This window comes from Canis lupus, chromosome 13 (assembly GCF_011100685.1).
Source record: "Canis lupus familiaris isolate Mischka breed German Shepherd chromosome 13, alternate assembly UU_Cfam_GSD_1.0, whole genome shotgun sequence".
In the NCBI taxonomy this organism is placed as follows: domain Eukaryota; kingdom Metazoa; phylum Chordata; class Mammalia; order Carnivora; family Canidae; genus Canis; species Canis lupus.
The window spans coordinates 38,185,235-38,197,503 of NC_049234.1; the positions used below are offsets into that span (position 1 = coordinate 38,185,235).

Below are 12,269 nucleotides of genomic sequence, written 5' to 3' on the forward strand. Positions count from 1 at the left end.
ATTGAGACCTATTTTACAGCCTAACCTATGATCTGCCCTGGAGAGAGTTTCACATACACTTGAGAAGATTACGCGTGCTTTCGTTGTTGGGTGGGATGTTCTATTATGTCCTTTAGATTTACTTGACTTATACTGTTGTTTGGGTCTTCTCTTTGCTGATCTTCCATCTAATTGTTCTATGTATTACAAAAGTTGGGTATTGACACTTCCAACTATTATTGTCGAATTATCAGTTTCTTCTTTAATTTTGTCAGGTTTTGCTTCACGTATTTTGAGTCTCCATTGTTGGGTGCGTATATGTTTATAAATGTCATGTCTTCTGGATGGACACCTTTTTTTTTTTTTTTAAGTAGTCTCCACGTTCAGCCTGGAGCCCAATGGAGGGCTTGAACTCATGACCCTGAGCTTGAGACCTGAGCTGAGATCAAGAGTCAGATGGTGAGTCCCTCCAGACACCCTGAGGGATTGACACTTTTATCATTTCATAGATGTCTTTGTCTCTAGTAATAACTTTTGTCTTAAATATTGTTTTGTCTGATATTAATATCCACTCCAGGTCTTTTTTTTTAAAAAAATAGCTATTTTCTGAGTGGTCGCCCCTGCGGATTATCATTATCATCTTAATTGATAACAATCTAATTTGGATTATTACCAACTACCCTTCAGTAGCATTCTAAAGCACTGCTCCTATATAGCTCAATTCCACCATTTTTGCTGTTATAGTCACAAATTACCATTCTATATATTGTGTGAGCACCAACTTAGATTTATATTGCTCGTGTAGTTGTCCTTTAGGTCAGGAGGAAAAAAGGCAGTTACAAACAATAACTATGCTTACACTGTGTCTTCTATTTATCTTTGCACTCTCCTTTCCTGGGGCTTTGAATTTCTTCATGTGAAACTCAATGATTGTCTAGTGCCCCTCCATTTCAGCCTGAAGGACTCCCTGCAGTATTCCCTGTAAGTCGGGTCCACTGACAACAAACTATCCCAGCTTTTCTTTATTATTACTAAGAATGTCTTAGGTTTTTCTTCATTTTTGAAGAATGGTTTTGCTGGATATAGAATTCTCTTAATTTCTTTTTCTGTTTCTAAGACGAGATAATCTCAATTGATGCATCTTCAACTTCAATAATTCTTTTCTCTGCTCAAATTTGATGTTGAGCCCCTAGAGTGAATTTTTATCTCAGTGATTATACTAATCTACTCCAGAATTTCTATTTGATAATTTAAAAAAACATTTTTTTTTCAGGAGTTCTTGGCTGGCTCAGTGGAAGGAGCATGCAACTCTTGGTCTTGGGGTCATGAGTTCAAGCCCCAGATTGGGCATAGAGATTACATAAATGAATAAAACTTAAAAAAAAAAATTTAGGGACGCCGGGGTGGCTCAGTGGTTGAGCACCTGCCTTTGGCCCAGGGCATGATCCTGGGATCCAGGATTGAGTCCCACATCAGGCTCCCTGTATGGAGCCTGCTTCTCCCTCTGCCTGTGTCTCAGCCTCTCTCTCTCTCTCTCTCTCTCTGTCTGTCTCTCATGAATAAATAAATAAAATCTTTTTAAAAAATAAAATGTAAAAAAAATAAAATGTGTAAAACACAAAATTTACCATCTTAACCATTTTAAAGTGTATGGATCAGTGGCATTGAATTCATTCATATTCTTTTTTTTTTAAGATTTTATTTATTTATTCATGAGAGACACAGAGAGAGGCAGAGACACAAGCAGAGGGAGAAGCAAGCTCCATGCAGGGAGCCTGACGTGGGACTCGATCCTGGGTCTCCAGGATCATGCCCTGGGCCAAAGGCAGGTGCTAAACCGCCGAGCCCCAGAGCTGCCCTCGTTCACATTCTTGTACAGCCATTGCCACTGTTCATCTCCCGAGCTTTTTTTATCATCCCTCGGTGAAATTCTGGACCCATTAAACCATAAATCCCCAAGTTCCGCCCCACCACCAGGCCCTGGTGGTCATGGTCCTACATTCTGTCCCTACCTATGTGACTACTCCAGGTACCTCATACGAGAGGAATCATGCAGTGTTTGTTTTCTCGAGTCTGGATTACTTCACATTGACCACAATGACTTTAAGGTTCTTTCAAATTGTGACATATATCAGAATTTCATTCTGTTTAAAGGCTGATAGTCCTTGTGTGTGCATACCCAGTTTTGTGTATCAATTCATCTGTCAACGGATACTTGAGTTGTTCCTCGTTTCCTTTTTGTAAATGTATTCTCAGTCATAATAAGTGAACTGGCTGACACTGCCATCTTCATTTCAGGATCCTTGCTGATGAAATGACCATTATCTGGAATATTTCTGGTCTTCCTGGCTGAGGGAAAGAGACCTCTGGCAATCACGTGCTCTGGCATGAAGATGCAGGTGCCACTTCCTCTCACACCTCATTAGAAAGTGTCCACTAGAAAGTGCTGGTCACATGGTATCAGCTCACCACAGAGGGACCAGGCCATGCAGCCCTCCTGTGTGGTCGAAGATGGAGTGGAATTGGTGACTACTCACTTGAGTGAAAACCATCATATGCATCCCATTTACCATAATTCTAAGTATTCAGTTTTGTAGTTTATTCTCTAAATAATGAGTAACAGCATTTGGTATTGGTGATTATATCCTGCATAAATGGCCTGGCATCATGTTACTGGATTTTGCTATGATTTCTGCAAAATAAAAAATATTCACCTTTTCCCAGGTGTATAGTTGTTTGGATGGTCTTCCAAACCCTAGATATTGCCTCGTTAAAACCTGAACCGAGCCCTGGCACGGCCTACGGACACCTACAAGGGTAACATTTCTGACATTGAAAACTTCTTGGTTTGGGGGCGCCTGGGTGGCTCAGTAGGTTAATCGTCTGCCTTCGGCTCAGGTCACCATCCCAGGGTCCTGGGACGCAGCCGGTGTTGGGCCCCATGCTCAGCGGGAAGCCTGTTTTTCCCTCTCCCCGTCCCCCCACTTGTGTTCTCGTGCTATCTCTGTCTCAAATAAAAGCTTAAAAAAACATTTCTGGGTTTTAATATGGATCTCTCAATTTTCTTTCCACCAATATTTACACGAGAACCTTTTATATTTCTATCCCCCCAAATCAATGAAAGAACTTTACCAAAACAATGTGTGGAGAGGGGCACCCGGGTGGCTTAGTCGGTTAAGCTCAGCATCTGCCTTCGGCTCAGGTCATGATCTGGGGTCCTGGGATCGAGCTCCGTGTCAGGGTCTCTGCTCAGCTGAGAGTCTGCTTCTCACTGTCCCTCTGCCGCTCCTCCCATCCCACTCATGCTCGCTCTCTCTTTCTCAAATAAATAAAATCTTGAAAAAATAATGTGTGGGGGAAATCTTGAGGCCCGTCTCAGAAACAATGGACGGAGGATGGTAATCAGATGAGGGCGTTTGCACAGCTCAGGGGTGAACAAACCAGCGTGTGCCTGCCTGGGCCAGGCCTGGGGCAGAAAGAAGCCTCGTTCCTGCAGACGGATGTGTAAGCACCGTGCTCTGCCCCAGACTCAAGGAGGGAAGTGTTTGCATTTTACATTCGCTTATATGTGTTACTTACACACCAACGTTATACTGGTTTTTAGTTACATTGCAATTTTCCCCACTTGAAATAGACTCCTAACTGGTATTTTGTGGAAAATGTCTGATTTTTAGGAGTAGATTCTTGACATTACATGGGAGACACCTATGTGTGAGCAACTGATAGCAGCAAACACCTAAATCATACTCTTTAATCCACTAATTTTTTACACATTTTTTAAAAGATTTTATTTATTTGTTCATGAGACACAGAGAGAAAGAGAAGCAGAAACACAGGCAGAGGGGGAAGCAGGCTCCACGCAGGGAGCCCGACGTGGGACTCGATCCCGGGTCTCCAGGATCATACCCCGGGCTGAAGGCAGCACTAAACCGCTGGGCCCCCAGGCTGCCCTTTTTTACACTTTTGAAAAAGCCCGAATGTTCCATATCATTACTGACGTGCACATTACATCTTCGCCTTCACTGAGACACACTTTGCAGCCACACTCATCACCTGGCATTCTCTGTGCCCGAAGAAGTTGAAATAAAAACAAAATCTTTTGAGTGTTATGTTTTATGAAATAACAAGCTTTTAGGGTTTTTTCCCCTCAATTTCACCATTTGGAAGAAACCGTGTTTAAGAAGTGTCCCGCAGGGATCCCTGGGTGGCACAGCAGTTTGGCGCCTGCCTTTGGCCCAGGGCGCGATCCTGGAGACCCGGGATCGAATTCCACGTCGGGTTCCCGGTGCATGGAGCCTGCTTCTCCCTCTGCCTGTGTCTCTGCCTCTCTCTCTCTCTCTCTCACTATCATAAAAAAATAAAATATAAAAAAAGAATAAAAAAAGAAGTGTCCCACAGCCCCCTGCTGGGATGATGTCGCTGGAGGTGAGCCGGCAGCCCTGCTCAGGGCTGCGGTGGGCGGGGGGGGGGGGACCCAGGAAATTTAACAAAAATCCCCTACCCCTGGACAAGCAGAGCAGGACTGATTCCATTTTGTGCTACCCCCCCAACCTCCCCTATGACCCTCACATGACCTGCTTATTGCTTAAGGCGCTGCCCCACCCTAGTCAAACCGCTGGGCACACCCTAATCAGAAATCTGCTCATAACAATGTAACCCTGCTTTGTGCCCGCCAAAACTGCATGCCAATTCTGACCAAATAGGCGAGCTCAAATGGATACTATAGGGTAAGATGTAATTCAATCGGCCACCTGCGTGTGGACCGACATGACTGCAACTTTCTGCGTATCCCATGGGCCACTGGCCCCTATAAAGCTGCTACGCCTCTTAGTCTCGGGGTCCAAGTCCCTGCTCCGCTGTGTGGGGTGCACTTGGACCCAAGCCCGAGCTTGTAAATAAACCCTCGTGTGTTTGCATCGGTGTCGCAATCTTGGGCGCAACAGGGGGCAGCCCTGGAAGTCCTTTTGCTTCCTGACGGGTTCTGTTCCCGGAGGGCTGGTGTGCTTGCAGCATCGCCGCGGCCCGCACCCTCCCACTCGGGAGGCCCGTTGGCGCTTGGAGCAAGGCCCTGGGCCGCCATCTGCTGGGAGGTCCCGTGGCAACACCTGCCTTTGCCAACAGCGCCGGGCCGCGAAACCATCGTGAGAAGACAGAAACAGCTGTCTAAATGAAGAAGGAGGTCTGTGACACGATGCCCCTCCTTAGGGGACATGCTCCCTCGGGACGCCCGGGTGGCTCAGCGGTCGGGCGTCTGCCTCCAGCCCAGGGCGTGACCCCGGGTCCCGGAATCGAGTCCCGTGTCGGGGCTCCCTGCGTGGAGCCTGCTTCTCCCTCTGCCTTGGTCTCCGCCTCGCTGTGTCTCTGGGTCTCTCATGAATCAATAAATAAAATCTTTAAAAGAAAAAGAAATAGGGATCCCTGGGTGGCGCAGCGGTTTGGCGCCTGCCTTTGGCCCAGGGCGCGATCCTGGAGACCCGGGATCGAATCCCACGTCGGGTTCCCGGTGCATGGAGCCTGCTTCTCCCTCTGCCTGTGTCTCTGCCTCTCTCTCTCTCTCTGTGACTATCATAAATAAATAAAAATTAAAAAAAAAAAGAAAGAAAAAGAAATAGCAATGCTCTCACAGTGACTGTGCTCCCCGCCTGGCCAAGGGCCAGTCACAAAGACAGACGGAGGAGTCGACGGGGAGGACCAGTCGGAGGGGAGGACCGCACGGAGGGAACTCCCTCAGTGCAGTCTTTCCCACACAGACGCCGCCACCCCCTGGCAGGTTCCCCAGCGCCCCCGCTCTCACAGGCGTGCAGGTGGTCCCCGCAGGGTGCGCGGGTCGGGGGCGGCGAGCAGCCCAGCGCCGTCGGGGCGGGGGGGTGGCGGCCCATGCTTCCACCTGCCCCGCTCCAGACCTGCCACACAGGTCCCCCCTTTTCCGGGGTGAGGGGAGAGGGCTTCCCCCAATCTCCCGGCTCCCCTATGTCCACTGGCCTGTGGTTCCCTAAGCTAGAGCCCCAGAGGCTGGGCCTCCCCCTTGGGGGACGAAGCCCAGCGGGTCAGCAGTTCGCCCCACTGCCCCGGGGGCCTCCTGCTGTGCGGGTGGGGGGACGCCCAGAAGCCTCGGAAACGCATCAGACGGGATGTGGGTGACGCGGACTGGGTCTTTGTGTTTCTGTTGCGAGGTCCGAGGTCCGTGGGGTCGACCTTGCCCACTGGCTGGGGTATTTCTGCGGCCAGAAACGCCCTTCCCCGCTATTTGCTGACCCAGAGTCTCGTTTGCATAGGAAAAGCAGGATAGGCGCTTGGCTCTTTTTTTTCATTCTGATTTAATTAATCTCCAATTGTAAGATGTTTAGCTTATTTCCAATTTTTAAAGAATTGTTATATTTTCTGGCAGCCCGGGTGGCTCAGTGGTTTAGCTTCGCCTTCGGCCGAGGGTGTAATCCTGGGGTCCCGGGATAGAGTCCCACATTGGGTTCCCTGCATGAGGCCTGCTTCCCCCTCTGCCTGGGTCTCTGCCTCTCTCTCTCTCTCTCTCTCTCTCTGTCTGTCTCTCATGAATAAATAAAATCTTAAAAAAAAGAATTGTTACATTTCCTTTTGTTGTTGTTGCAGTAAAATATACATAAAATTTATGTTTATAAAAAAGATTCTAGGGGATCCCTGGGTGGCTCAGTGGTTTGGCGCCTGCCTTTGGCCCCGGGCGCGGTCCTGGAGTCCCAGGATGGAGTCCCGCGTCGGGCTCCTGGCATGGAGCCTGCCTCTCTCTCTCTATGTCTATCGTAAATAAATAAATAGAATCTTTAAAAAAAATTAAAGATTCTATTTATTTATTTGACAGAGAGAGACCGTGGCAGTGAGAGAGAGCAGGGGCGGGAAGAAGAGGGGGAGTCAGGCTCTGCTGAGCAGGGAGCCCAATGTGGGGCTCGGTCCTGGGACCCCAGATCATGACCGAGCCGAAGGCAGGAGCTTCTCGCACTGAGCCCCCAGGCGGCCTTCACCTTCACCACTTTTAAGGGTTGGCTTCCGCAGATCCTACACGTGCCCGGCATGCAGCCGATCACCACTGTCCTTCTGCAGAACCCTTTCCATCTTGTAAAACTGGAACAATACACATTAAACACGAAGTCCAAACGGTCACGTCCTCCAACCCTTGGTCACCCTGCCACTTGCTGTCTCTGTCACTTTGCGTGCCTCCTATTCGCGAATTGTATGGCATTTGTCTTCCCAGGCTGGCTTATCTCGCAGAGCACAGTGTCTTCAAAGCTCGCCCATGATTACGTGTCAGAAGGTCCTTGCCGGTGACGGCTGAATCACGTCCCGCATACACTGGACCCTTTGCCTGCCCACTCCTCCGTCGATGGACACTTGTGTCACTTCCATCTTTCAGCTACTGGGAATATCGCTGCTGGGAATGCGGGTGCACAGGTACCTACTCAAGTCTTCGCTTTCAATTCCTTGGCATCAACGCCCGCGGGTGGAAAGGCAGGATCCTATGGTCACTATATCATTGATACTTTGAGGAAATGCCGTAGGGTTTCCCACCGTCATTCTGGCACCTTCCCTCCCAGCAGCAGTGCACAAGGGGTGTTCGGGCACTCCCTAGCCTTGCCCACACTTGTTATGCATTTTATTTTATATCATTTTATTATTTTTTTAAGATTGTATTTATTTATTCATGGGAGACACAGAGAGAGGCAGAAACACAGGCAGAGGGAGAAGCAGGCTCCCTACGGGGAGCCCTACGTGGGACTCGATCCCAGGACCCCAGGGTCAAGACCTGAGCTAAAGGCAGATGCTCAACCGTTGAGCCACCCAGGCGTCCCTATTTTATTTTATTTTAGTAGTCATCCTCATGGCCGTGAGGTGGTATCTAATCCTAGTTTTGATTTGGGTTTCGCTGATGATCACCTTCCCTGATGATTGAGCACCTTCTCGTGTGCCTGTTGGCCATTCGGACATCTTGTGTTCAAGCCCTCCGCCCATCGTTGGACCAGGTTGCTTGTGGTTGTGGTTGGAGGAGTTCTCTACATATTCTGGATACTAATCCTTCATCATATACGTGATTTGCAAATGTTATCTCCCGTTCTGTGGGTTGCCTTTTCACTCTGTGGATAACATCCATTGACACGCAAAAATGTTAAGTTCTCATGCAGGCCCGTTTGTTTACTTTTTCTTTTGTTAACTGTAACCAAGAAATCGCTGCCAGATCCAAAGTGATGAATCATTTGTTCTGTTTTTATTCTAACAGTCTTATGGTTTGGGGTCTTAAATCTTTGGTCCATTTTGAGTTAATTTTTATATATGATGCGAGTTAAGGGCCTAACATCATTATTTTGCACAGGGATGCCCAGTTTTCCAGCACAATTTGTTGGAAAGACTGTCCTTTCTCCATTGAGTGGTCTTGGCATCCTTGACAAAAATCATTTGATCACATATGTGAAGGTTTACTTCTGGACTCTCTATTCTATTCCTTTGGTCCGTACATCTGTCTTTATGCCATTACCATATTGTTTCCACTACAGTAGGTTGTTAGTATGTTTTGAAATCAGGAAGTGTGAGTCCTCCCGCCTCTTTTTCAAGATTGTTTTGGCTATTTGGGTTCCCTTGAGATTTCATGTAATTTTAGGATGAGTTTTTCTATTTCTGTAAAAATTGTGATAAGGATTTTGGTAGGGATTGCACTGAATCTGTAGACCATTTGGGTAGTATTGACATTTTCATAAGAGTAAGTCTTCCAATCCATGAGCATGAATGCATTTCCATTTTTTACATCTTCTTTAATTTCTATGAGCAATAATTTGTATTTTTCCTTGTTTTTCACCTTGGTTAATTCTGAAGTCTTTTATTCTTCTTGGTGCTTCTGTAAATGGGATTGTTTTGTAATTTCCTTTTCAGATTGTTCTTTATTAGTATACAGAAACACAACGAATTTTTGCGTGTTGACTTTGTGTCCTGCTACTTCACTGAATGGATTCACTAGTTCTAACAGGGTTGTGTGTGTGTGTGTGTGTGTGTGTGTGTGTGCAATCATTAAGTTTTTCCACATATAAGACCATATTTTCTGCAAACAGAGATGAGTTTACTTCTCCCTTTCCAATTTAGATGCCTTTTATTTCTTTTTCTTGTCTAATTGCTCTGGCTAGAATTTCCAGTACTATATCAAAGAGAGATAATAAAAGCAGATATCCTTGCTTTATTCTGATCTTAGAGGAAAAGCTTTCAGTATTTCACCATTGAGTACAATGTTTGCCATGGGTTTTTCAAGTATGGCTTTTATTAAGTTGAGACAGTTTTCTTTTACTCCATTTGTTGGGTGTTTTCAATGTGAAAGGGTGCTGAATTTTTGTCTAATGGTTTTCTCTACATCAATTGAGATGATCACGAGGGAATTTCTTTTATCATATTAATGTGTCCTTTCATTTCACCCTGCAGAACTCCTTCGAGTTCTTTCAGGGCAGGCCTAATGGTAATGAACTCCCTCAGTTTTTGTGTATATGGGAATGTGCTAATTTCTCCGTCACTCTTAAAGAACAGTTTTGGTGGAAATAAGATTCTTAGTTGACTTTTTTTTTCTTCTTAATACTTTGGATATTACTCCGAAGTTCCTGATGAGAAATCTGCTCCTTATCTTATTGGGGACCAGTTGGATGTGATGAGCTGCTTCTCTCCTGTTGCTTCCAAAATTCTGTTTGTCTTTTCCTTCTGAAGTTTTTTTTTTTTTTTTTTTTTTTTTTTTTTTTTTTTTTTTTTATGATAGGCACGCAGTGAGAGAGAGAGAGAGGCAGAGACACAGGCAGAGGGAGAAGCAGGCTCCATGCACCGGGAGCCTGACGTGGGATTCGATCCCGGGTCTCCAGGATCGCGCCCTGGGCCAAAGGCAGGCGCCAAACCGCTGCGCCACCCAGGGATCCCCCCTTCTGAAGTTTTGATTATACTGTGTCCCTATGTGAGTTTCTGTGGGTTTCTGTGGGTTCATCTTAGCTTGGAGGTTGTTGAGCCTCTTGGATGTTCATATTTGTGTCTTTCATCAAACTTGGAATGTTCTAAGCCACCATTTCTTCAAATATTCTCTGTCTCTTTCCCTCTCACTCTCCTAGGATCCTATGATGTATACGTTCATCTGTTTGGTGATGTCCCACAAGTCCCTTAGGCTCACTTCAATTTTTATTCTTCTGTTCTTTAGACTCGGTAATTCCTACCATCCTCTCGTCACGTTTGCTGGCTCTTTGCTGTGCCTGCTCAAGTCTGCCTTTGTCTCCCTCTAGCAATTTTTTCATGTCAGTTATTGTATTTTTCAGCTCCAGACTTTTTCTTTAGCTCCTCTTTAGATTTTCTCTCTTTGTTATCTCCATTTTATTCATACATCATTTTAAAATCTATATAAAGATTTTATAGACAGCCTCTCGGGGACCCCAGCAGGGCAGTGGGCAGGCAGCTGATGTGGGTACTGGTGTGGATTTCTTTTTCTTCTTTCAGGAAAGCTCTATAAGAAAAAATGTGCTTTTTTTAAAAAAAAGATTTATTTATTTATTTTTATTTATGATAGACACAGAGAGAAAGAGAGAGGCAGAGACACAGGAGGAGGGAGAAGCAGGCTCCATGCCGGGAGCCTGACGTGGGACTCAGTCCCGGGACTCCAGGATCATGCCCTGGGCCAAAGGCAGGCTCCAAACTGCTGAGTCACCCAGGGATCCCCCCAAAATGTGTTTTTATTATAAAAGAAAACATGCCTGTCAGCATTGTCAACTAACAGCCATTACCCTCACTATGTCCCCTGCACTGTGTAAAGCTCTTCACATCAATAATTTCATAGTTAAGTACATTGTGAATGCTTAGTGAACATAACTAAGGAGCATTTTTCTTTTTTATTTATATTTCTTACATTTTTTGTAAGATTTATTTATTTACTCACAAGAGACAGAGAGAGAGGCAGAGATGCAGACAGAGAGAGAAGCAGGCTCCATGCAGGGACCCTGATGTGGGACTCGATTCCAGATCCTGGGATCACGACCCAAGTTGAAAGTAGGTACCCAAACGCTGAGCCACCCGGGTGTCCCTTTTTTACATTTTAAAATTTGAATTCAATTTGCCAACATATAATATAACATCCAGTGCCTATTTTTAAACCCCTTTGGCATATGATGAAAGTGGGGATGTGCCCTGGTATGTGGCAGTCTAGCAGAAGTCTCCAAGCATCAGTCTGATAGTCTTAACTACTACCATCTAAATAAAGTTGAAAAAAGGAAAAGGAGCTTAAGGAAGAAAAAAGTTTTATAATTTATTTTTTTAAATGTTTTATTTATTTATTCATGAGAGACACACAGAGAGAGGCAGAGACACAGGCAGAGGGAGAAGCAGGCTCTTCGCAAGGAGCCTGATGCGGGACTCAATCCCGGATCCTGGGATCATGCCCTGGAGCTGAAGGCAGACACTCAACAGCTGAGCCACCCAGGCGTTCCAAAAGTTTAATAATTTCATGTGCAAACAGTTAATATTTTGGTGTTTTTCCTCTTATGTTGTGAAACATAATTGTACAACAAATAGTTGTATGTGTGTTTATTTTTTTCACTTACTCATTCAGCAACTATTTCTTGAGAATCTCCTACAGGCCATGCCCTGTTCTGTGAGCTGAACAAGACAGACATAATAATAATTCTGTTTGGAAGTATTTAGTCCAAGATGTTTACGTCTTAGACAAGAAGAGATGTTGAGTAGACAACTGAATACATTCCTGTCCAGAGGTCAGTGTAGGGGTCAGAGCTGGAGGTGTGACTTAAATGCCTGAAATACTCTTCACTGAACCATGTAGAGAATTCAAAGCCATGGAACTGGTTGTGATCATTTAGGGAGAGAGTGATGAAAGGAGGATGAAGAAGAGAAGAGGATCCCGTTGGACCTTGGGGTTCTCCAACATTCCAGTAGACTGGAAGGGGAATGGGGTGGATAGAGCCAGTGAGGTAGATATGGACCAGTCTTGGCACAGAAGAACCAGGGGTCAACTATGCTGGAAGCTGAGACTAGGAAAGTAGCTGCTGGATCTGATGAGGTGAAGGTCACTGGTGACCTTGACAGGTACAGTCCCCTGTCGAGGAAAGGAAGAAAAACACATGTGGATTGTAGAGGAAATCGGGTGAGGATATAAAGTAGGTTATAACACTTTCATACTATTAATGGGATTATGACATGAGTATTTTCTGTGTCATCATGAGGTTGTAAGTATTTTTAATGGCTCCATAGCATGTATGGATTTTTTAATAATAAAATATAGAAGGTCCCAATAAAAAATAATAAAATAA

General features: G+C 45.4%; 1 long non-coding RNA gene across 1 annotated transcript; it reads left to right on the forward strand.

Annotated features, from left to right (window-relative positions):
* Positions 1-377: 377 nt before the first annotated feature.
* On the forward strand, positions 378-2,698 carry LOC111098589. The gene is made up of 2 exons (XR_005368916.1): positions 378-438; positions 2,278-2,698. It is a non-coding gene; the product is annotated as an uncharacterized LOC111098589 (long non-coding RNA).
* The last annotated feature ends 9,571 nt before the right edge of the window (positions 2,699-12,269 follow it).